The sequence below is a fragment of the Callorhinus ursinus genome, unplaced genomic scaffold, assembly GCF_003265705.2.
Source record: "Callorhinus ursinus isolate GAN/ISIS: 27379988/994484 unplaced genomic scaffold, GSC_fseal_2.0 scaffold4, whole genome shotgun sequence".
NCBI lineage: Eukaryota > Metazoa > Chordata > Mammalia > Carnivora > Otariidae > Callorhinus > Callorhinus ursinus.
The window spans coordinates 2,857,404-2,880,578 of NW_027397066.1; positions in this window are offsets into that span (position 1 = coordinate 2,857,404).

Below are 23,175 nucleotides of genomic sequence, written 5' to 3' on the forward strand. Positions count from 1 at the left end.
ATCATTATGTGACATCCATCTTTATCTGTGATGACACTCCTTTTTCTAAAGTCTACTTGTCTGATATTAACATAGTTACTCCAGCTTTTTTATTGCCTAGTGCTTTTATAGTTTCTTTTTTCATAATTTTATTCTTTGTAACCTATGTATATCTTTATATTTAAGGCAGGTCTTCTATAGACAACATGAAATTGAGTCTTGATTTTTTTTTTTAAATCAAATCTGACAATCTCTGCCTTTTACTTGGTATGAGTAGGTAATTCACACTTACCAGGATCATTGATGTGACTTTATTAAAATCTACTAATTTGCTATCTATTTTCTTTTATTCCATTTATTCTTTGTTTCTTTCCCCTTCTTTCTTTCTTTCTTTTTTTTTTTTGCCTTCTCTTGTGTCAATTAAGCACTCACATGAGTCTATCTCATCTCCTGTACTGAATTTTTATCTATACTGCTCACAAAACCTTTCAGTGGTTGCCCTTTGGTTTAAAATACATCACTAATGAGCCAGAGTCTACCTCCAAATAATACTGCACCATTTTCCATGTGGTGTGAGTGCCTTAGAACCATGTATTTCCAAACTCTCTCCTTCTCATCTTTTATATGATTGATGTTGTACCTTTATTTTTACATTTGTAATACACACACTGCTATGAGTTTTGCTTTAGATGATGTATCTTTTAATTCAAAGTTGGAGGAATGAGCATAATTTCACTATTCACTTCCCTGTGTGGATCTGAATTTCAGCCTAGTATCAGGGGCTTTCCACCTGAAGACTTCTTTAGCATTTGCATAGGTCTGCTCTAAATGTCTTTCCTTGGGGCACCTGGGTGGCTCCGTCAGTTCAGCCTTTGCTTTCAGCTCAAGTCCTAATCTTGGGGTCCTGGGCTGAGTCAGGCTCCCTGCAGGGGAAACTGCTTCTCCCTCTCCCTCTGCTGCCCCTCCTGCTTGTGCTCGCTCTCTCTCTAATAAAAAAAATCTTTTAAAAAAAGGCTTTCCTCAATTTTTGCTCATTGGAGAAGGTTGTTGTTTCCCCTTCATCTTCAAAGACACTTTTCTCTGGGCTGACATCTTTTTCGCTCTTTCAGCACTTTGAAGATCCACTCCAATGTTTCTTGTTCTCACAGGTTTCTGGGGAGAATTCTGCTGTGAATTTTGTCTTTATTCTTCTGTATATTAGTCTTCTCTTTCCCCTCTGGCTGACTTTAATATTTTCCCTTTGTCTTTGGTTTTCAGCAGTTGGAGTACAATCCACCTAGATGTGGTTTTATTTGTCTGCTTGAGGTTTGGTATTTATGCTTGCTGGTGTTCTCTGAGGTTCTTTTCTCAGTCTTCTATTTTTAAAAGATTTTATTTATTTATTTGACAGAGAGAGACACAGCGAGAGAGGGAACACAAGCAGAAGGAGTGGGAGAGGGAGAGGCAGGCTTCCCGCCGAGCAGGGAGCCCGATGCGGTGCTCCATCCCAGGACCCTGGGACCATGACCTGAGCCAAAGGCAGACGCTTAACGACTGAGCCCCCCAGGTGCCCCATCTCTGTCTTTTTTTTTTAACTTTCATTTTTAGAGCAGTTTTAGGTTTACAACAAAATTAAGAGGGAGGTACAGAAATTCCCCATATACTCCCTGCCCCACATGTGCTCAGCCTCCCCCACTATCAATGTCACTCACCAGAGGGGGATATTTGTTACTAAGCATATACATCCACTGACACATCATAACCACCTGAAGTCCATAGTTCACCTTCGGGGTCACTCTCGGTGTTGTACTTTCTGTGGGTTTGGACAATTGTGTAAAGGCACTTAACCACCACTATAGTGTCATGCTAAGTAGTTTCACTGCCTTAAACAACCCCCATGCTCCAGCTGCTCATCCCTCTCCACCTTCTCTGAGCTTCCTGGATCTACATTTTGGTGTCTATCATTCACTGCAGGATATTCTTTGCTGTCATTTCTGTAAACATTTCTTCTGCTCCTTCTTTCTTCTGGGATTCCAATTATGCATATGTTACAATGTTTGATATCATCTCACAACTCTTGTATGTTCTATTCAGGTTTATTTTCATTCTTTTATTTTTTCCAGTGTGGTTAACTTTTTTGACATGTCTTCAAATTGGGTGATTCTTTGCTCAGTTGTGTAGCATCTACTGATCAGCCCACCAAAGACATTATTGCTCTCTCTTTCCATGTTTTTCCTTTTGAGCATTCCCATTTGATTCTTCCTTTGAGTTTCCACATCTCTGCCGAAATAACTAATAATTCATGTTGCCTCCCTTTTCCATTAGAGCCTTCGACATACTCCTCACAGTTATTTTACATTCCCTGTCAGAAGTTCCAACACATGTGTCATATCTGAGTCTGCTTCTGATGCTTGCTTTGTCTCCTTTGAATGTGTCTTGTTTTTCTTATCTTTTTGTATGCCTCAGAATTGTTTGTGAAAAAACATCCAGCTTCTGTGGGGCATACCTCCTTTTTTGCTAGACCTGTAGAGTGGGGGTTTAAGTTACTCCAGTTATGGGTTGGGCTGGCTTGAGATTTGTGCTGCTGTGATTACTCTTAAGAGCTTCAAACTGCTGTAGAGACGGGCTCTGTTTAGCAACATGTGTCTGGTTCTGAACTTCAGGTCTTCCTTCTGCACTGTACCTTAGAGAGGTTCTCTATGCCCTTCTCTTCCCTCGCCAGGACTTGATCTGCTTACTTATGGTTCAGATCTTGTTGGTGAGCTGGCAGGAGGCGGTAGGTGTGTGCTCGATGCTGCCCTGAGTCAGCCTGTCTCAGGTCCATGTGTCCCTGGTTCTCTGTTCTTCTACCTGTCTCCCCACTGCAGTTGTGGGCTCAACCCTTAGTGCTGCCCCTCCCCCAGGAGTAGGGTCTCCTCCCACCATTTTCCCTTGGTTAGCTGCAATGAGTGTTGGCTAATGCCCTGTCCTGGTTCCATGGTGACTTGGGGAGAAGGACCTGTGGTATTTCTTGCCCTTCCAAATGCAGTTCTTCCCACCAGGTCCAAACCACCACGATGTGCACATCTTTGGGCCTCCTCCAGACTTTTCTTTGGGTGCTTGGTGGGGTTTGAAAGAAAGAACTTGTAGAAGATGGAGACTCCTCCAAATTCTAGAACCTGTCGGAGTTTGACACTGTGCTTCCTGCACCTGCCTTTGCCAGCCTGTCTCTTATTCCTACTGCTCTTCATACTGATGCCCAACTGCATCTTCCCTGGGGAAATGTGTGCTCATATCCCCTCTCCCTACAGGCACAATTTCACCTTAGGTTTTGAGACAGTTGGTTACTCTGTGACCTCAGCTCTTTGAAGGACATGGGAAAAAACTAATTTGAGATCACCCTGGCCCCTTTTGGGGGTAGAGGTGGGAGCAAAGCTCTTTCTCTGTACATCCCGAGGTAGACGGGGGTAGAGGTGGGAGCAAAGCTCTTTCTCTGTACATCCCGAGGTAGACACAGGAGTCCAGGAAAGCTCTTTCTCTGTACATCCCGAGGTAGACACAGGAGTCCAGGACTGTGCTGTTTTCTTGCTTTTTCAGACACCTCATATTTTTTTGCTGAAAGCCAACAGGAGAGGAAAACTGTTTTCATGCCTCGAAATGGGCACAGCCCTCCTTCTAATAGGCCGATAACGTGGAACTTGAGTTAACTGGTTGGGAATTGGGCTGGGCGGGAGGCTTCTTGTTGCTATGGTTACCTTCGGTGCCCTGAAAGCCTCAAATTCTTCTCCCACAGCTTGGTGTTCTGTTTTGTTTCTTTGCAGGGCCGGGGGTGGGGGTGGGGTGGGATTGCTGGGCTGGTTTGCCAGAGTGTTCTGTTGTTGTTGTTTTTAATTGTCTGACCCATCCTCAACTCTTGGTCTCCCTTGTGCAACGGGCTTCAAAGAGGGGCACACTCTTGTCCACCCCCAAAAGTCTCCTGCTGCTACTTGCTATTTGATGCCTGGGAGCCTGGCCCTGGGTGACCATGGGAGAGTCTCTTTCATTCTGATTAAACCCCAGTCCTGGGCAGATGTAAGGGCTCACATCTCATCTTTCTCTGCAGGTGCTTGTTTCTCCTTAGATTTTGGGACAGCCGGTTGCTTCGCAACTTCTGCTTTTCAGTGGATTCAAGAGAACTTGTAAATGTTCAGTCTGTTAGGTTTTGGTTCAGTCTCTGCTAGATCGCTGGCTCTCTGCCTTTCAGAAGGGAGACGTTATACAGCCACTCTTGAAAGCATCTGCTTGGACATAGCACATGTCACATCTGCTCACGTTCCACTGGACAACACTCATCAGACACCTGAGAAGGGGTGGCTGGATCCTCTACCCACAGGATGGCACTGCAAGTCACATACAGGGAGCAGTGAAGTCCCCAGGCTCTGACATGTGACTTCCCAGGGAAGGAAGGAAAGACCCAGGAACTACATACTCCAGCAACTTGCTCTCCTCACTCATCACTGCGCTGCAAGGACTCATCTCCGCGGATGCAGGTGGGCGGTGTGCATTCCGGCAGAGGGACGGCTGGTGGACCTGGTTTGGAAGCACTGTGAGTGGTGCTACGTTCCGTCACGGGCCTTTCCAGGCCGTGCAACAGGGATGGAATCGCTGGGTTGAGGACTCGCCACCATCAGGAGATAATGCTCGATTGTCTTCCTCAGGGCTGGACCCACCAGCCATATAGAGGGTGCCACTGTTCCACGTCCACACCAACACAGACCTTCTGTGATACTCACCACTAATCAGTAGCATCGAGGAAAAGAAGAAGAAAAAGGCCCTGATGGTCTGGCTTCGTGGTGCCCTATGGTGCCAACACTCAGATGCACCTTCTGTTTGTGGTGGAGGAGCCCTGGGTCCCCCAGCTGCCCCCCAGATTCCATGTGTGTGCGAGGTGGGCTAGGACACATGGGAGACAATGCCTCTGTGCACAAAGGGAGTGAAGTGAAGGTCTTCTGTCCTCTGAGTGGAGCAAAAGGGCAGCATGTTGTGGGTCTGGAGCAAAAAATCATTAAGCTCCTCTGAGCATGTACGGGGGTGGCTTGGGGAATGTGGGCCTCTTTGCTGCGTGCTGGTGGATTGAATGGTGGCAGTGCCCAGGGACCGTGCTGCGTGGCCTCCCGGGCCCTCCCGAGCCCCTTCTCCCAGCCAGTTCCAAGGAAGTGATTATTATTATGCCCATTTTCAGGGTGAGGAAAGCAAGCTCTGGAGATGTTTAGGGTTCACTCAAAGGGGCTTGGCCAGGACGAGCCAGTTTTGAAGCCCCGGCCTCCACTATTTTCCCTTTGTCCACGGCCGTGTGGGAGGCAGCAGCAGGCCGGGACAGAGCTGGGCTCCCGCTCCCGCAGGGCAGAGGGGCACCACCGCGCTTAATCTGTCTCGGGGAGATGACCCGTACGTGGAATCTGTCGGGCAACCCAGGGCTCTCCAGCTTAAGGATGCCCGATTTCACTCCGGGTCAATCATCCCCCAGGCTGCCCGAGGCTTTGGGGCCCGATGAACAAACCCGCCTGCTCTCTTCCCACGGACTGACTCATCTGGAAGCTTCCATCTGGGCAGTGGGCCGGGCCGACTCTGGAAGGCCACGTGGCACCACCTCACACGATTCCCTACACCCCCTACAAGGTTTGTGCCACTCACAGGTCACACCTAAGCCTTCAGCTTCCTCCAGATAATGAGGCTCTTGTTACGCAGGGGTGGGGTTAACCCTCCCTGGGTCGGGGACTCCCTGCCCTTACCCCTGCCATGGCTCAGCAGCAGCCCGGACCGGGGAATTTCTCCTGCACCTTACATGACTGCGGGGCCTGTTCCTTGCGCCTGTCTGGTCGCGTCACGTCATGGAGTTTTCTTGGGGCGGCCAGCCGGCTCTGAGCGCAGCTGCTGCCCGGGCCTCCCAGTGGAGGTGCCGGGCCCCGGCCCCGTGGGGGCAGAGCGGCAGGGCCTGCGGCACATCCTTTGAAAATGGGCATTCGCCCAAGTTGTGTCCAGGAAGAGGGCTGGCGAGGCCAGTGGGCCTCACAGGCTCCTCCATCTCTGGAGGCAAACACGTGGAGAGGGGCCGAGGGTCGCCCTCTCTGTGCCAGCGACACCGTGTGTGAGCGTGCACGTCTATGTGCACGGATGTGTGTTCGAGACACACAGAGAGAGAGATTCTCATGGGCACCCTCCCAACCCCACTGAACCACCGAGAAGGAGGCGTGTGCCTCTCGTGGCCACACCCAGGCCTGCTCCACACGGCGTCAAACACATCGGTGCGCATGATACACACACTCCTGGGTTTCCTATTTCCAAATTACGGACTTAATGGTTATTTTATTACTTAAGATCTTCGGACATGGGTTGGAATGTCTTCTGCCCCAAAGCCCTCTCACGGTTCCTGAAACACAGAATCTGAACTCCAGAGCCCCAGGTTCCAGGCCTCCTGTTCGCCGGCCCCAGCTCGTCGGAGTGGTCATCTTACGCAGGAACTTTCCCCCCTCGAACCTTGCGCGGATTAAGGGACGGCTTCTCCGAGCCTCCGTTTTTCCATCTGTTTGCCTTCCTTGCTCAGCAGCCAAAGTGAGGGCGGTGATGCACCCACCACGGGGCCTGGCGCACCGGAATAGAGGTTTTCTTTCCTCTTTCTGCTCCCCTGCCCTCTCAGGGAGGGGCCTCCGCCCTCCATGTCTGTGCTCCGCTTGGCATCAGACCCTGCACCTTGCAGGCAGCAGACACACAATTCGGACCTGCCGGGTGCAGGACAGCAGGCCTCTCTTTCCCGGGAGGAGAGAGATTTCAACAACATCCCCACCCGTATCGTAATAGGCTCCCAGAGACGGAAAGTGGGTGCTGAGGAATTCACCCAGCAAAGGAGTTCAGAGCCTAGGACGTGGGGCCGGGCTGGGCCAGGGGCAGGAGTCCCGCTTCCCGTGACTCCTTTTGCTCTGCTGGTCAGGTCCAGGGGCTGTACGTGTTATCTGAAGCGTTCGGTAGCGATCTAATTAAATGTTAACACATCATTAAAGTGATTTGCAATAAGCACAGTTAACAGTTTGATAACTCCATCCCCAGCTGACTCTGTGCTGAAAACAATCGCTCCCAATCAGCCGTGGGCTGCTGACGTCCCCTGAACCTTGAGTGGACACACGTATGGGCTGCCACCCAAGACCTTCCGTGGGCTGAGCCCCGGCGTGGGTACCCGGCGATGCAGAAGGGTCGTATGTGGGCACGGGGCGCTGTGGCAGGATGGGGGGAGCCGCTAATTTCCGGGGCACATCTTAACCTGCTGGAGTCTGGGTGTCCGGGCCACAGCCAGCATGCGTCATGCAGGGTTAAGGAAGTGCTTCTCTACCCTGCTTAACGCTCTGTAATGAAGGTGGCCTCCCGGTTGAAGGCTGTGAATCACTGTTTCTTAATGGGATTAATTGCCTTGGAATTAACTCTGCATTTCTGCACACCTAGTGATGTGGGTGGAGGGATAGGAGCCATTTCTGTCTGAGTATCCACAGTGACTTGGGGGCAGGGGACAGATGGCTCGGAGGAGGGAAACACGTTTGCTCCGGGGAGTCGACCACTCAGAAAACACAACACGGTCTCGTGGCAGCACTCAGCATGAAGGGGGCAGAACAGTAGGCCTCACGGACCCAAAGGAGCCCACGGAACATCAGGCACTGTTGGCGCTGGTGGTCCAAACTCAGCTGGGAAACTGAGGAATGGCAGGTGGGACATCGGTGCTGGGGTGGGGACTGGAGCCGGGAAGCCTGGCAGGCAGCTCCGGGCTATGTGTCAGGAGGGCTGGGCTGCTCTGAGCCTCCGCGCCTTCGTCTGGGATAACTTAGCCTCAGGACCTGGAGAGAGAATTGCATTAAGTGCGGGGTGTCAAGTGCATGCAGAGGGCCTGGCACGTGGTCCCTCCCTCGTCCCTCGTCCTGTGACCAGGCCCTGCTGCCAAACTCCGAATGCCTGGAAATGAGGTCAAAAGCTTGCATCCAACCAGGCTTGATCTGTCAGTGGCTGGGGCACTGGCGAGCTTCCTTTGGCTCCTGGGTCATTCACTGGGTCAACCCCTGGAATGACAAGGGCATTGATGACACCTTCCTGGCTACTTTCCACTCTCACCTCCTGCTCCTCGCTCTGACTCGACTACAGGAGGCCTGCGGCAGCTCCGTCCATGTTGCAGACTCTGTCTGGTTGGTTCTGTGGCTGCACACAAGTCCCTCCCGCCATGTGGAATGCCCTCCACACTCACCCCCCCCAGCTCCTATGCATCCATCCTCTGGGTCCGGGCGAAAACACCGCCTCCTAGAGAAACCCTCCAAGACTCCCGTGACTGGGCTAGGTGCCCCTGTCCTGCCCACAGACCTCTCTAATGCCTCCCCAATCTTTACTTGTTAAACGCATGCCTCCTTACTAGACTGTAAGTGAGGAGTGCTTCCTTGCCATCAGTCCTGGGGCAGATTCCTTATCCAGACAATGGTGTGATAATAGCTCCTGCCTCGTGGAGTTCTTTTCGGGATGAAATAACACAGGGCACGAGAAGCCCACAGCACAGCGCCTGGCACCTGTCCAGTGCCTGGGATCTTGGCCTTGTCACTCGTACTTTATCTCACTTCTCAGCCTTACTGGTCTTAGCAGGGAGTACGGCTGCCAGGTGCTTGCATGATCCCTGCCCAGACATCCAGTTGCAACAAACGGACACTTGCGGCTCCTTCTCCTGACGGGTTCCCTCACGGGGACAATGGCCCACACGGGAGGAGTGGTGGGGAGCACAGCAGAGGGTGATGGAAAGCTGGGTGGAGTGTGTGCTCAGGCCTCAAGGCATGAAACAGAGCACATGTGTGTGTGTTTGGGGCTGGGAGACAGCCAGGGACGGGACATGCCGGGCAAAGTGAAGACACAGACACCAGCCTCTCTGCACATTCTGGTGTGTCTGTGCACAATATCCAGGGAGGGGAGTGTCTCAGACAAGACTCAGAGGTGGAAGAAGACCATCATGGGCATGAATCTGAGATCTGCGCTAGGAAGGAGTAACTTGGTCCCATGTAGAGTGTATGGCTCCCAAACGGTTTTATCCTGTCCGACAATCTTATACTTTCACTTAGACTATTTACTCCATTTACATTTAATTTAAGTACCGATACAGTTGGATTATAACTGTCATCTGACATTTGTTTTCTATTTGTCCCTTCTTTTCTTGCCTTCGTTGAATCAATCTTTTTTTTTTTTTAACAATTACTATCCCATTTCCATCTACTACCTTAACATTTGTGGCAACCTAGAGATTAAAACACACTCTTGATGATTGAATAGGAACCATGTCTTTCACCGCTGCCTGATGATCTGAGAACCTTAGAGCATTTTGAGTGCATATTTCCCTCCCATCTTTCATATTTTCATTGTCCTGCCCTTGGTATATACGTATATTTTAAATCCCATAATTCATCATTACTGTTGTTCTGAACAGCTGATATTCACCTGCATTTACGAACATGTTTACCTTTCTTCACTCTTCATTCTTGCCTGTTTTCATGTGCTTTAGTCAGATGGTTTTCCTTTTGCTGACAGTGTCCTTTTGACTATTTTTTTGAATGCCAGCAACAGAGAAAGCAACTGTTTTTCTTTGTCTAAACATGTATTTCACACGCCTTGTAAAGGATACTCTGTCTGGGCATAGAATCCAAGGTGGGCAGGTAATTTCCACCAGTGCTCTGAGGGGTTTGTTCTGCTGTCTCGTAGCCCACGTGTCCCTTGAGGAGCCACTCCTCATAACTGTTACCCTGAAAGTGACCTGTATGCCATATTGATCCCCCTCCAGATGCTTTCCAGGTTTTCTCTTTGCTTCCCAGTGATTGTATTCTCAAGTGCCCAAGCATACTGCTTTTTCGTTTTTGGTTTTGCTGTGGTTTTAAATCTCTCCTGCTTGAGGTTGGTGGGCAGAGCCTTTTGAATTTGTGGGTTTATTTCTTTAAATTATTTTGGAACATTCCGGGTCACTACTTCTTCCAACTTTCTTCTGCCCCATATTCTCTCTCTTCTCTCCTTCTGGGGCTCCAGTTGCAAATAGATTAGAGATTTGTAAGGTGTCCTGCACACCCTTTGTGCGCTTCTGTGCAGCTTTGTTCTTATTCTCTTCTGTGTGCTAGAATTTACTTACTCTTCCTTGACCTTCCATTTCATAAATCCCACCTTCTGCTGTGTCTACCCTGCTATAAAATCAATCTATTGAGTTATTAACTTGAGATTTTTTTCATCTCTAGATTTTTTCATTTGTTTGTTTTTTATAGATTCAAATTCTCTGTTGAAATTCTCCTTTTTAAAATGGATTTGCTCCCCAATTTACTCTTTTTGAGCATATGCTAATTATTGTTGTATAAAGTACTTTCCAGCTAACTCCAGAACTTGGATAAATAGTGGGTTTTTTGTTTGTTTGTTTCTAATGTCTGTCTCATCCCTCTTGGCTTTCTTTCACATGGCTTTATCTCTTGGTATCCTAATAATTTTTCATGTATTGGCAAATATTGTATATACAAATTCTGGTGGCTCCAGGTGACTTTATTTCCTACCTGAGAGTTCCTCATTCCCTCTGTTTGGCAGACGGAGTGTGGGGCTGATCCCTTAATGGGCAGGTGTGCATCAGTCTGGGCATCAGGTCTGGTAAGTTTCAGCCTCCCTCTGGCTCCCCTGCTGCTCCAGGGAAGCCCTCCGGATCATCAGTGGAAAGCTCCCTGTGCTCACTGACTCTCATCCGGGCACATCTTTGTCTACTTAGACCCGTAAGACTGAGGACAATTCCGTTCTGCTCTTCAGAGGTGTTAGCCTAGCTTTTGAACCTCCCTCCCTACTCCATCAGGCAGTGTCAGAAACTGGCAAAATCTTGAGGAAGAAGCAGTCCACGTCTTTGAACCCCCAAAGCCTCCAATTTTGTGACTCCAGCAAGACACCAGAAGTTCTCCTGGGTTCTCTGGCTGTCCCCCTCTCAGGAGGACCTTCTTCCTGGGACAGACCCATGTGCACTCTTTCCTACCCCAGCCTCAAATCAGCAATGCTGTGGGGAAAGCAGCCATAAGTGGTTAGCTCATGTCCTTCAGCCTTCTGAGAAGTGCACGGTTTTGCCCTGGGAGGATGCTGTCTTCACCACAAACTCCCTTACCCTGTGCAGACTGCGATGTGCAGAGCCTTTCATCGGCTTTGGGGGTTGTTTCATTTATTTACATGATTTACACACTCTTTCACAAGAATTACATGGTTTAATCTTCCTGGCGATGTTGGAAATGCTTACCTGTGAAGCTGCACCCTTACCTCCCCAGAGCTACCCACACAAAGTCCACCTTCTCAGGACCGCTCTCCCAGGGACCCATTTAAATGTTCGCTCTCCCATCATGCCTCGTCCCCCTTGCCTCCCTATTCTCCACGGCTTGTCACAGTCTGATACAATATTTGTATCCCCGATTTTTTTGTGTTGTGTTTGCCTACCCCAGGATATAAAAGTCCACAGGGCGGGGATTGTTACTGGTCTCATTCATTGCTGAATACCGTGCCCAGATCAGGACCATGTGTGTAATACGTGCTCAATGAAGATTTGTTGAATGAGTGAGTAGTATGGATCCTGTTTAACAGATACGAAAACCAGGGACAACTATAAATGATTTAAATAAATAAGGTCCTCCTAACTGGCACCAGGGTTCAGACAGCACATCTTTCGGGGAGAAGCAGTTCAGCCCAGCACACACGTTTGCTTGCTTCATTGTCCACGGAGCCCCATGCAGTACACCAAGGGCTCCAAGAGGATGAGGCTGTTGAGGGCCTGATGGGGAGACAGACAGGCAGACAGGTCATAGGTAAGAGCTGGTGGGGTGACTGGCCTCCCCCTTGAGGACAGGTGCACCCCCGTGGGAGCACAGGGTTCCAGCACGGAGAAGCAGAGTCTGGAAGCATGAATGGGACTTCCCCGGAGACTGGGAGTGGAGGGCTGAGCCCAAGGAACCTGCACACCTCTACAAGGTGGAAGGTGTGTGTGGCAGGGTGGGGGGTGCTGGGGCTGAGAGAGACCAGACCCCAGAGGCCGTCAGGGGTCAGATCCCAGTGGGGGCCACATGCCCAGCCCCTCCCCAGGCCAAGGAAGCTGCCCCTCCTGAGAGTCCAGCTCAGGGGAAATGCCAGCACCTCTGGAGAGAATCCCACTGTGCATGGAGGGTGGCGCCGGCCCGCAGGGTGGGCTGAGGGATGGGCCTCGGTGTGGGAGCAGGTATTGATCTGCTGTGGCTGGGACAGGAGGGGGCCCGGTTGATGGATGAAGCACTTGGGTCCCTCGGCATGCAGGCACAGCGCACCCACATTAGGCCACTGGCGCCAAAATGGTCTAGAAAGCCCATCACAGACGGCGGCATGAGGCATGCATTGAAACAGCAATTACAGAGACGGTCATTAATTAAATAAGACCTGCTTTCTGCAGCCACATGCAGGAAGACATGTTGCTCATTCATCTGTTTACTCGCTCACGTTTCCTGGGCACAGAATGTGCGGGAGATGTCAGGAGGCAGGGTCCGGCAGCACTGCAGCCCCTGTGAGGAGCGGCCGCTTGGAGCCTGGCTCTCCCCCTTAGGCGGGGTGGGCCGCACCACCTTGCTGGGTGGCCGTGAGCATGAATGAGGTCATGCAGGTAAAGCCCCCTCCCCACGCCGATCCGCTTCCCCCTGGCAGAGGTGCCCAGACGAAGGAGCCTCCCAGCCCACAAAGAGCAGCGCTGAGAGGGTGACTCTTAGCCCTGCCATGTACAGAGCCCGGAACAAGGCACGAGGGGTTGCCCTGGACTCTGCCAGTGAAGGAGGTGCAGGGAGACATGACACACGCACCTCCAAGTCCCCTATTTCTGGGGCCCAGGCAGCACTGGTGGACAGCGCTCCCTAAAACTCACATGTGCTGGCTGAGTCCTCTCTGCTCCCCTGGCCCAGACCTGGCCTCCCACCCACAGCCTCAGCCGTTCTTCTCCAAACTCCAAGCAGCACGGGAAGGACACATGCAGCCCGGGGGCTCTGCCAGGAGCGCCTTTCCCATCAGGTTCACCTCTCAGCTGGGAGGGGCCCCTCCGAGGCACAGAGGTGTTTGAGGTGCCTCTCTGTCCCTTAGCCCTTGGGCGATGCCCTCCTGGCCCTTTCTGGCTTTCTCCACCTCTGCCTGCCCCTAGTGCTGGTCCTAGGGGCACAGTCACCTGCCCCTCCCTCTATAAACACTTTCTTATGACTTCCTTCTCTTCTTCTTCCTTCCTTTATGCCTAGGATGGCTAGAAATGCTTAGGAACTTTTTTAAAATTGCTTTTATAAAACTATTTGTCTATCTCTATTTTTTAAAAAAGCTTTGAGGCTGTGATAGGTGTTTGAAAACTTGGAAAAGCAAAGGTAAATTAAACCCTAAATTCAGCATCAGTAGGTGAGATGACCAAATGCAGCCTTGGAGATTTTGACCGAGGAGCTGTCAGCTCTTGGGTCTGGGCTGGGTCCTATCAGCTGACGCTGGGCACACGAAAGTGACTGCTTCGACAGAACAGCAAACACAAAAGGAAACAGTTACATAGCATCTTTGATCTCAGTGTCTCAGAGACATTTTGGAGCATATAGATTATTGACAGAAACCTATGAGAGAGGACCATCATCACCCTAAGAATTCATTCTGATAATAGGAAGGTGGGCGAAAGCGAGGATCTCTGGAGGTCTGGGGGCTAAGGTCGGGATGCTTCGGCATCTTGGGGGCCAGGGCCCGGCTTCTGCTGACGTCGTGGACCGCGGCTCCCTGGATTTCTCACCACGAAGCCTCTCCTCTGACATGACTTCAGCTCCGCCCTGGAGCCCTCACTGGACGCGGCGCTGAGTCGGTCAGCAGGGAGGGTGTGCGGCAGTGACGAGCATGCCTGCAGCTCACCCCACGCGGGCATCTGCATGCCGGGCATGCGCTGGGCCCCGGGGTTTGGTGGAGAGCCAGGGAGGGAGGCTTGGGCAGAACTGTGCTGTCGGAGGGAGAAGACCAGCAATGAGCAATCAAAGAAGACACGTGGGCCAGTGTGCTGAGGGGCGGTCAAGGCCAGTCTCTGAGGAGGGGCCTGTGAGCTCCTGGGTGCGGCAGGCATGGGCAAAGGCCCTGAGGTTGGAGCCGCAGTCACAAGCGGGGCTCAGAACCCGGGCCTCCCAATGCAGCTTCCGAGGCCCAGCGCCCCTGCAGCTGCCCACCCCCCTCCAGCTCACTGCGCATGCTGACTGCTTCTGGGCCCAGGTGAGAATGCCGGGCAGGTGGGCGGTGGGCTGGAAGGTGGGGAGCAGCCCCGTCACGTCCGAGCATGGCTCCTCCTCACTTACACCTTCCTGAGTTCCCATCCCCCCACCCCCGGCCTGCCTGGTTTGTATCATCTACGAAATAGGGTAGGACTCCCCAGGACCGTCAGGAAGATCGGGTCAACATATGCAAAGCTGTCTGCCCAGTGTGGGACTCCTAGCAGCCCAGCCAGAGTCTGCACTAAATGCATGGACGTGTGCATGTGGGAGGCCCGTAGCCCCCAGCCAGGAAATGGGGGGACCGGGAGCCCACTGAAGGCCTGGCAGCCCAGGCTACCCGGCCCCGGCCGGCCTGACTGCCTGCAGGCCCGCAGGGGAGCCTGTCCTCCATGGTTAGCGGGCAGGCAATGGGGCGGGGGGACCCCGACATAGACCTCTGCGGGCTCACACCTGATTAGCCAAGCCCTTATTGCCCTCCCCGAACACCATTACAGCAATTAGGATCTGAGCGCTCCACTTAACCGGCTGAGTGAAATCGCAGCGCTGGGCCGATGCGGGCTATGGGAGCGTCTCGCCAGCCTGGAGCCCCTGACTCATCTGGGCCCAGTGTAGATCCAGTCAGAGGGGCACGAGGGTTTGAACTGTAGCCTGGAGAGGCCGACGGGCTTGGACCGAGGCGGGGGATGGCAGGGAAGGTGTTGGCAGACCGCACATCTCGTGTCCAAGGGAATGGCCTCAGAGCACCCTGGATACCCCACAAAGTGTGTCCATTGCTTGCCTGACCTCACAGGCAGCTGTGAGGCCCCAGGCTGGGCTTCGGGTGCCCACTGTGTTGGCTCGACCTCCATAGCAAATGTCCACAGGCTGGAGGCTCAAACAATAGAAATCTGCCTTCTCCCCGTTCCGGAGGCTGGAGGTCCGGCATCCAGGCGCGGGCAGGTCGGCTCTCCGGAGGCCTCCCCGCTTAGCGTATAGACGACGGTCTCTCCCCGTGTCCTCACGTGGTCGACCTCTGGGCCCATCTGTGTCCTGATCTCTACCTGTCAGGACACCCGTCAGATTGGCTCAGCACCCACCCCGTGACCTCATGTTGCCTTAGTCACCGATATAAAGGCCTCCTGCCCACACACGGTCGCATTTGGAAGTACTAGGGGCTTCAACTTATGAATTTGGGGGTGGGAGGGACATAATTTAGCCATAACACCCATTGTATTGGACCCCGCAGCTAACAAGTAGTGGGTGTGGGGTTTGGACTTGGGCCTTTGGCCCAGGATCTTGGACTCCTTCCAGGCCACTGCAGAAGTGTAGAGGCCAAGATGACCCCCCGCGGTGGTTCCTGCATCACGAGCTGCTCTGAGAGACTCCTGGATATCTCAGAGATGCTGGCCTCTGCCTGATCCTCGGGGAGCACTGGACCGCGAGTCTCTCATGCTCCTGCCTGCACAATCATGCTTGCGGGATTGACGTGATGGGGAAGCAAGGACATGCCGTGGTCTCCCAGAGCAGGGGAGGAACCTGGGACCCCCTACTGGGGTGTCCCCAGAGCTGCTTGAGGCCCCATCGGGCTCAGGACCCGCCCGCTTTTCTGTGGTCCTACGCGGCGGCAACATTTCTTCCCTGGGAAGCACAGTAAGCTCTTCCTGGAAATGTTCCTGGAATCAACCTCAGGTGGCTTCAGGAAGCATTTCCCCACACATCTGTCACAGTGAGAAATATGCACATGTCCACACGCTCTGCCCCATGGCCCGGGCAGTGCCAGGAAATCGCCTCTTTAGGAAAGGACAGAGTTATGTACAGCTATTCTCGGCTGCAGGATTTACTCTGCTATTAACTTTCCGCAGTGTGTCTAGACACAGGGTAAGACACTGGACAAGACAAATTCATTAGCTGGCCTGAATAATTTAGATAGGTTTGGGAAGCAAATGAGCGGCAAGGTGTTCCCTCACGGTCTCTGCACATATAGATTTTCCTTTAAGAGCCAGAACATAAATGAGTAACAGGCTGATTGTCGTTAATGATGCGGGCGTGTCGGACAGCCCCTCATTAAGGAAAGCATATATAGCTCTTTTTCCCCCCGGACGGATTTGCTGGTTAAGTTCTTAGAAGTAGCCCATGGCGCTGGTCAGAGAGAATCATGCTGATGGTGGATTGCAGGAGCTGTCTGGCCCCGGAGGGGCGCTCTGCAGGAGATGCTCTGTTTGGGGAACTGTCTTTGGGACAGAGTCACAGAATCCACCCTGCCGATCAGCAGGTCCTAGTGAGGGCATGGGGGAAGAGGCGCCTCTTTTAACGGGATGGCTGCCCTTCTGCTATAGAAGGAGCCGATCCCCCGACAGAAGACAGAGATCCGGTATGAGGAAACCACCCCCTTTAACATCAGCTGTCTGTGTGTTTCCTGAGCCCGCGCTGGGGGCCTCGGTCACACCAGGGACAGTTCCCACACTCGCCCATGGCTCTCGGCTTGAGCACCTTCCCGCTCTGCCCGTGGGCCCTCAGCGGTGACTCCATCTTCCACATGGCTTCTTGGCTCCCCTCCTGTCCTGGCTTCACTCGCACGCACCCACCGCAGACTTCTTGGGATCACCTCCCAAAGAAAGTCCTTGCCCAGCCATATGTGGCAACGTTGTACATCCGGTGAGCAGAGACCCAATCAGGCTGCTGCTGTGTGACCAGGGGCACGTACCCTCTGCGTCTCCCCCGGAGGGGCTGGGGCCATGTAACGGGGTGGGTGCTGGGGAGAGGAAACGCGGCTGGCTTAGTCTGGCTTCTCCAGAGGAACAGAGCCGGCCGGGGGCAGACGCAGAAAAGTATCCTAAGGAACTGGCTTACGGTTAGGGAGGCTGAGAAGTCCCGAGGTCTCCAGTGGACCAACTGGAGGCCAAGAAAGCCATGGCACGGTTCCGGGCCATGGCGGGGAAGACCGCTGTCCTGTGTCCTGCGGGCAGCTCTTTGTTCTGTTGGGTCTCTAGCTCACGGGATGGCACCCTGGCCACGGAGGGCCACAGCTGTCTCCAGGCCCCTGATCCATGCATTAATCCCACACGGAAACACCCTCACAGGCACACCCACAATCACATTTGACCAAAATGCCAGGGCACCCCTGGCCCGGTCAAGTTGATGCATAAAAGTAACCATGACAACAGCCTTCTAGGGGTTGTTGGATCATGGCTAGGAACTGACGTTAATCCTCAGGGTCCCCGAGGCTGCCACGGTCCAGCAGTCGGAGCGGGGATTTGGGGAGCTCATGGGATAGAGGGGGTCTGGGTCCAGTCCCTCTCACAGAGGGTCCGGTGGGACCGAGGGCACATCGGTGGTGAATTCACCAGGTCCAGAAGGGAGGGTAGGAGTAGCCAATGCAGAGCTGGCAGAATCCCGTGCTGCGGGATGGGTGAACCTCAGGGACGCAGGGCTCCGTGACAGAAGCCAGTCCCCAGAGAACAAATACTGTGTGACTCCACTTAGAGGAGGGCCCTAGAGGGGTCAAATCATAGAGACAGGTTGGGGGACAGGGTCCGGGGAGGGGGTGGGGTCAGCTTAATGGGGACAGAGCGCCAGTTTAGGAGGACAGAAAGTTCCAGAAACAGATGTAGGTGATGGTGGCCCACCAATGTGAATAAACATCGATCTGCTGAACTGTACACTTAAAAATGATTAAGATACTAAATTTTACATGATGCATATTTTACCACAATTTTTAAAAAGTGGGGAAAAAAAAAAAACCTGTCAGAATCCCAGGTTAGGTCGTCCGACCTTTGAACTGAGAGCTATCACAGCCAGAAAGGTTGTCCCCATGCCACTAAGATGGTCAACCCAAAGCAAAGCCACGCCCCGGGGGCGATGGGGAGGCCAGAGACAGACACAGACCCGAGAGACGCAGGGCCGGGGACCCCAGCAGCCCCCTTTGACCAGCATCCCTCCCAGGGTGGTCTGTATTGGGACCAGCCCTTCACTAGGGTTAGCAGTCTGGGTGTCCCTGTGCCACGTAGCCTGAGTTATTCTCAGGGTCTGGGGATGAGGACTTGGACCTCTCTGGGGGCTGTTAGGCTGCCCCACACCTTCCCCCCAGGGCCCTGGGGGTCTCGCTCAGCCTGGCCGCCTCCAGCAAGTGCGTCAGCACCGCTCCATCATGACGGCTACGTCCCTGGGTGAGCTGTCTGCGTGCTCGTGGCACAGAGACGTGTCAGCCGCACCAGGCTGGCCGAGGCTCCCCTGCTCCAAAGCCTCAGTGTCTTCATGTGTAAAACGGGCTCAGAAGACCCACCTCTCGGGCTTGGCTGAGGGTTGAGAAAATGTATGTGAGGCTCAAGGGGGATGGCGCCCTCCCTCTGCACGTGCTGAATGCCCTGCAGAGGTCCCCCCCGAAACCTCGTCTCTGCGCTCCAGGTAAACGGTCCAGCGCAGCCTGAGCGCTCTCTCCAGCGACTGGCTGCCCAGAGCGGGCAGAAAGTTAAGACAGAACTTTTATAAAGCTGGCCGGGGCGGGGGGGCGGGGCTCGCCATTGTTAAAGAATCATGAAAACAGACGGTTCATAGACATAACGCTCATTGAATTGATGTAGACAGATCACAAAATCAAAACAGTGACAATGTGATTTTAGTGAAGCAAGAAGTCATAGCCAAGGTCAAGTAAGGCCACGGACCGGTGAGGCTCCAGTGGGACCTGTTGCGAAAAAGGCTCCCTGATGTCTCATCTCTTGTGTGAAGCGTCACATCTGTCCCCACCATCCCAACAGCCAGAGCAAGGGTGAAGAAGGAACCTGTTCCCGCGTGCGCACAACACAGACACGCCGTGATTTGGGAAAGGCTTTTCTGGGAGAAGCACAGCTGTCCCGGGTCCCCAGGTTAGCCGGCCCGGCCACGAAGGGGTGCGGGTGGGGAGGCTCGAGGTCGGGCACGGCGCGCTCTGAGCACAGAGCTCGGCTGCTGCATCTCTGGGCCTGGGGCCTTCGGACCTTCCGTGGCCCCTCCTGGCCCTGCTCACTCTCACACCTGCTGTGGGTGCGGCCACCTGGGAGCCAGGTCCCCATCAACGCCTTCCTTTTAGAAACGGACAGGATCATACCATGTGGGACCCAGGCCCGTTCACAGCCCCTGGCCTCTAGGCCATACCTCTCTCCCGAAAGCCAGACTCATGGGTGTTCGCGTCTGTGATGGGCTGACTGTGTCCCCTCGGATTCCTATGTGGAAGTTTTTGTCCCCAGCACCTCAGATGGGACTGTATTTGGAGGTCAGGTCTTGAAAGAGGTGAGCAAGACAAAATGAGGTCCTGGTCCATTATGATGGGGGCCCTTATAAAAAGAGGAGATCAGAACACAGAGGCACACAGAGGGACAGCCACGTGAGGACCCGCCGGCTTGTCACACTGGTCTGGCCCCCACAGCGTCCTGACGGGCAGCCCCGGCCCAGTGCCCCAGAGCGCAGCCGCACTGTCTTCCTAAAGGTGCAAAATGATGTGGGTGGGCTTTGGCAGGAGGATCAGCGGCGCTCCTCGAGCAAACCCTCCAGTCGGGGTGACCGTCCCTGGCGGTGGTCGGTAAGGTCCCCAGCAGCCACACGGCCAGCCCCCACCCCACTCTGCTCCAGCCCCTGGCCTTGGTGCAGCCCTGGAAACCTCTGTACTGGCCAGTGTGCACCGGGAGGGCCCTTCTAGAACGTTCTATGTGGCTCACCCTCACCTCCGTTGTGTCTTCCTGAAACATCATCCTCTCGAAGGCCCCCCTCCCCCCGGCCACTGTGTCAAAGCCGCAGCCGGTCTCCCGTCCTGCTCGGGCCCTTTCAATGTCTCACCCCCCTGTACTTGTGTTCCTCCATGGCTCCCAGCTGATGGAGACGCAGGGATGTGCGTCGGCTCTGCTTACGCACAGGTGCTTGATACATGTTTGCTGAGTAAATTCACCTGTATCATAGAAAAGAGAGAAGACTCCATCCTTGCACACAACCAGCAGGTATAAAGAATGCCGGGCCCGTAAGCAAGCCCGCCAGCAGAGTTCCAGCCGGCCTTGTTGGGAATTTCTTACACCCCAGCTCTGCATTCATTTAATGCGGGGATTCCCCGGGGGACAGGCACATTTTCACCCCCCTCTACAGACCAGGGAACTAATACCCAGAGAGGTGAAACCTCCTACCCAAGGCAACGCAGTGGTCCAGGGAAGAGAAGGTTTAAATACTACAGTCCGGCCACCTCCCTGCTCTGTCTGCCCACCGTGGGGGACAGGGGAGAGCCCCAAATTTCCATGCAGGGAGCACTTCTGGGACTCAGTGAATGCAGCAGGCTCTCCCCAGCTCACGGCCCGGGGTTTCAGTTGGTAACCTGACTTCCCTGGGTGATTCTGAACCATGGCAAACCCCAGGGACCACTTGTGTGGGGCGCACCAGGAGTCCCCGAGGACGTGCAGGAACTGGAGGCCCGAGGAAGGGCCAGAGTCCCCAAGGCCACCCCCCAGGCAGTAACTCATCCCCTAACACAAGACAGGCACCGACAGATGTCTGCTGAGTGACTGGCTGGCCCTTTGGGGCCTCTCGTCTGCCCCCACCTCACTCAGTTCCCACGGCTCCGACCTGAGCGCCAAGAGCAAGAAGGCCCCCACGTTGTGCACGACCCCATCCCCCAGGCCTGCCCCCAGCACTCCGGAATCGGCAGGTCCGCCCTCGTTCAGCGCCCAGACGACCATCCACACCTTCTTCTCACCTTTGCCATAACCCTCCCTCTGCCACTCTACACCCCAACTTGCAACCACATCCTTCTGGCCAGCCCTCCTCCTCCAGGAAGCCTTCTGTGCTTACCACCCTCACCATGTCCCTGCCAAGCGCCCTCCTCTGAGTGCCAGTTCACTGGTGAGACCAGCACCCTCCGTGCTCCCACAGCTCCCGGCCTGTGGGCCACCGGCAGGAAAGGACCCTGTTGGCCCCGTGAGTGGTGGGCCCCAGCCTGCCTTCGTGAGCAATGACGGCTCTCCGGAGGTGGCCTGTGGCATCAAGCCAGCAGTTGACTTTCTGTGGCTTGGCGGGGGGAGGCCCGCATTCACGCTCCTCTGCGAACGTCCTCATGGGCAGCGTCTGTCAGCCGAGCAGCCCCCGGCAGCAGGAAGGGTTAGAGCCTTGCAGCCTAATTACTTCCAGGAAGTGGCTGAGCCAGCTCTCAGGCCTGACTCCCGGCTCCCGGGACAGGGCCCTGGGCTTTGCAGCTCCATCTGTGAGTATACCCCATCCCACCCCCATTGTGGGCAACAGGGTGTCGTGGCTTGGATAGTGTCACCCAAAGGAGGTATCCAAGTCCTCACCCTGCAGCCGCAGGGGCCACCTTGTTTGGAAACAGGGGCTGGCAGATGGGATTCGTTAAGGGGAGGTCATACTGGATCAGGGTGAATCCGATGACTGGCGTCCGTCCCAATAAGAGAAGGAGAGGACACACACACACAGAGAAGGCCATGTGACAGCAGAGGGGGCGATCAGGTGACAGGTCTACAAGCCGGGGAGGGGAGACCGGGGCTGAGCCCTGGACGGCACCAACCCTGCCAACAGCCGGGTTTCAGACTGTGTCCCCGACCGTGAGAGCATGTCTGTCGCTCCCAGCCGCCCAGTGTGTGGGTGTTTGTCCTAGAAGTGCAGCGGGCTCAGCCATGTCAGGACTCCTGGATCTTCTCTGTAAAGAGTAAGATAAGAAAAGTAGGAATCACCTACCGTCATTCATTCTCCAACAAATAACTGAACACTAATTTACCAGAAATTATTCTAAACTTTGGGATGAAGACAGGGACCACACACACACACTCACGCACACACACGGCTTCCATCTGTGAGTGATCAGGGCTGACACAGTCAAACAAGAGTCCTGGGCATCACACCCAGTCTAAGGGCATCAGGGCAGCCTTCCTGGAGGAAGTGACCCACCCAAAACGCAAAACGTTTTGTTGATGCAGAAATGTCGGCCTCAAAACCAGGCTCCGGTGTAGATTGTTAACATCATCTGGTTCTTTCTTGAGTCAAACAGCAATGTGTCCAGCAGTGTTCTCGGACCTCCAGACCATGAACACCCTGGCATCACCCTGGGGAGGAAGGGCCTGGGAGCTGAGAAGGGGGTGGGCAGAGCAGACCATCTTGGGGCAGGGGAGAGGTTCTTCGCAGGGCTGAGTGTTGCCAGCATGGCCCCTCACCTTCCACAGAGCGCCAGCCCACAGCAGCACAGCGGGGATGAAGAGCATCCCAGGGAGGGTGGGCTCTTCCCGTTTGCAGAAGAGACCTTGGGGCTGCAGGAGCGCCTCTAGGCTGGGCTCTGGAGGGGGCTCGCAGAGAACACCCCTGAGCTGGCCTGGCCTGGGAGCTGCAGCCCAGGCCCTGGGGATGGCGATGGGGGCCGCTACCCCTGCAGGCTCCAGGACCCCTCCAAACTACGCAGACCCTGCACCAGGAAGCCCGGAGGCCCGCATAACCCAAGGGGGACCCCATGGCAAGGGGCGGGTTGCACATGGGCCTAGGTCCCCTGCAAACGCGGTACAGGCAGGCTGGCCTCCAGCCCCCGATCCAGCCCTAGCAGTGTGTGCAGCCGTGTGGTCCGCACACCAGCCTCCCCGGGCTGGCTGTCTTTGAGGTTTTTACTTTGACAAATTTCAGACTTAAGGAGAGCTGCGAGGAAAGTACAAAGAATTCCTGTACACCTTTCACTCAGATTCCCCAAATGTTAACACTTGCCATATTCGCTTTATCTGCCCGCTCCTTCCACCCTCCCTCCTTCCAAGCACTCTCTCACGCACTCACACATGCATGCACACATACATACGGGCATGCATGCACACCCATGCTCACACATGTGCACACACAATACACATATGCACTCACATAATACACATATGCACGTGCTCACACGCATGCTCACACACATGCACACACAAGACACACATGCACATGCTCACACACGTGCTCACATAATACACACATGCACATGCTCACACACGTGCTCACACAATAC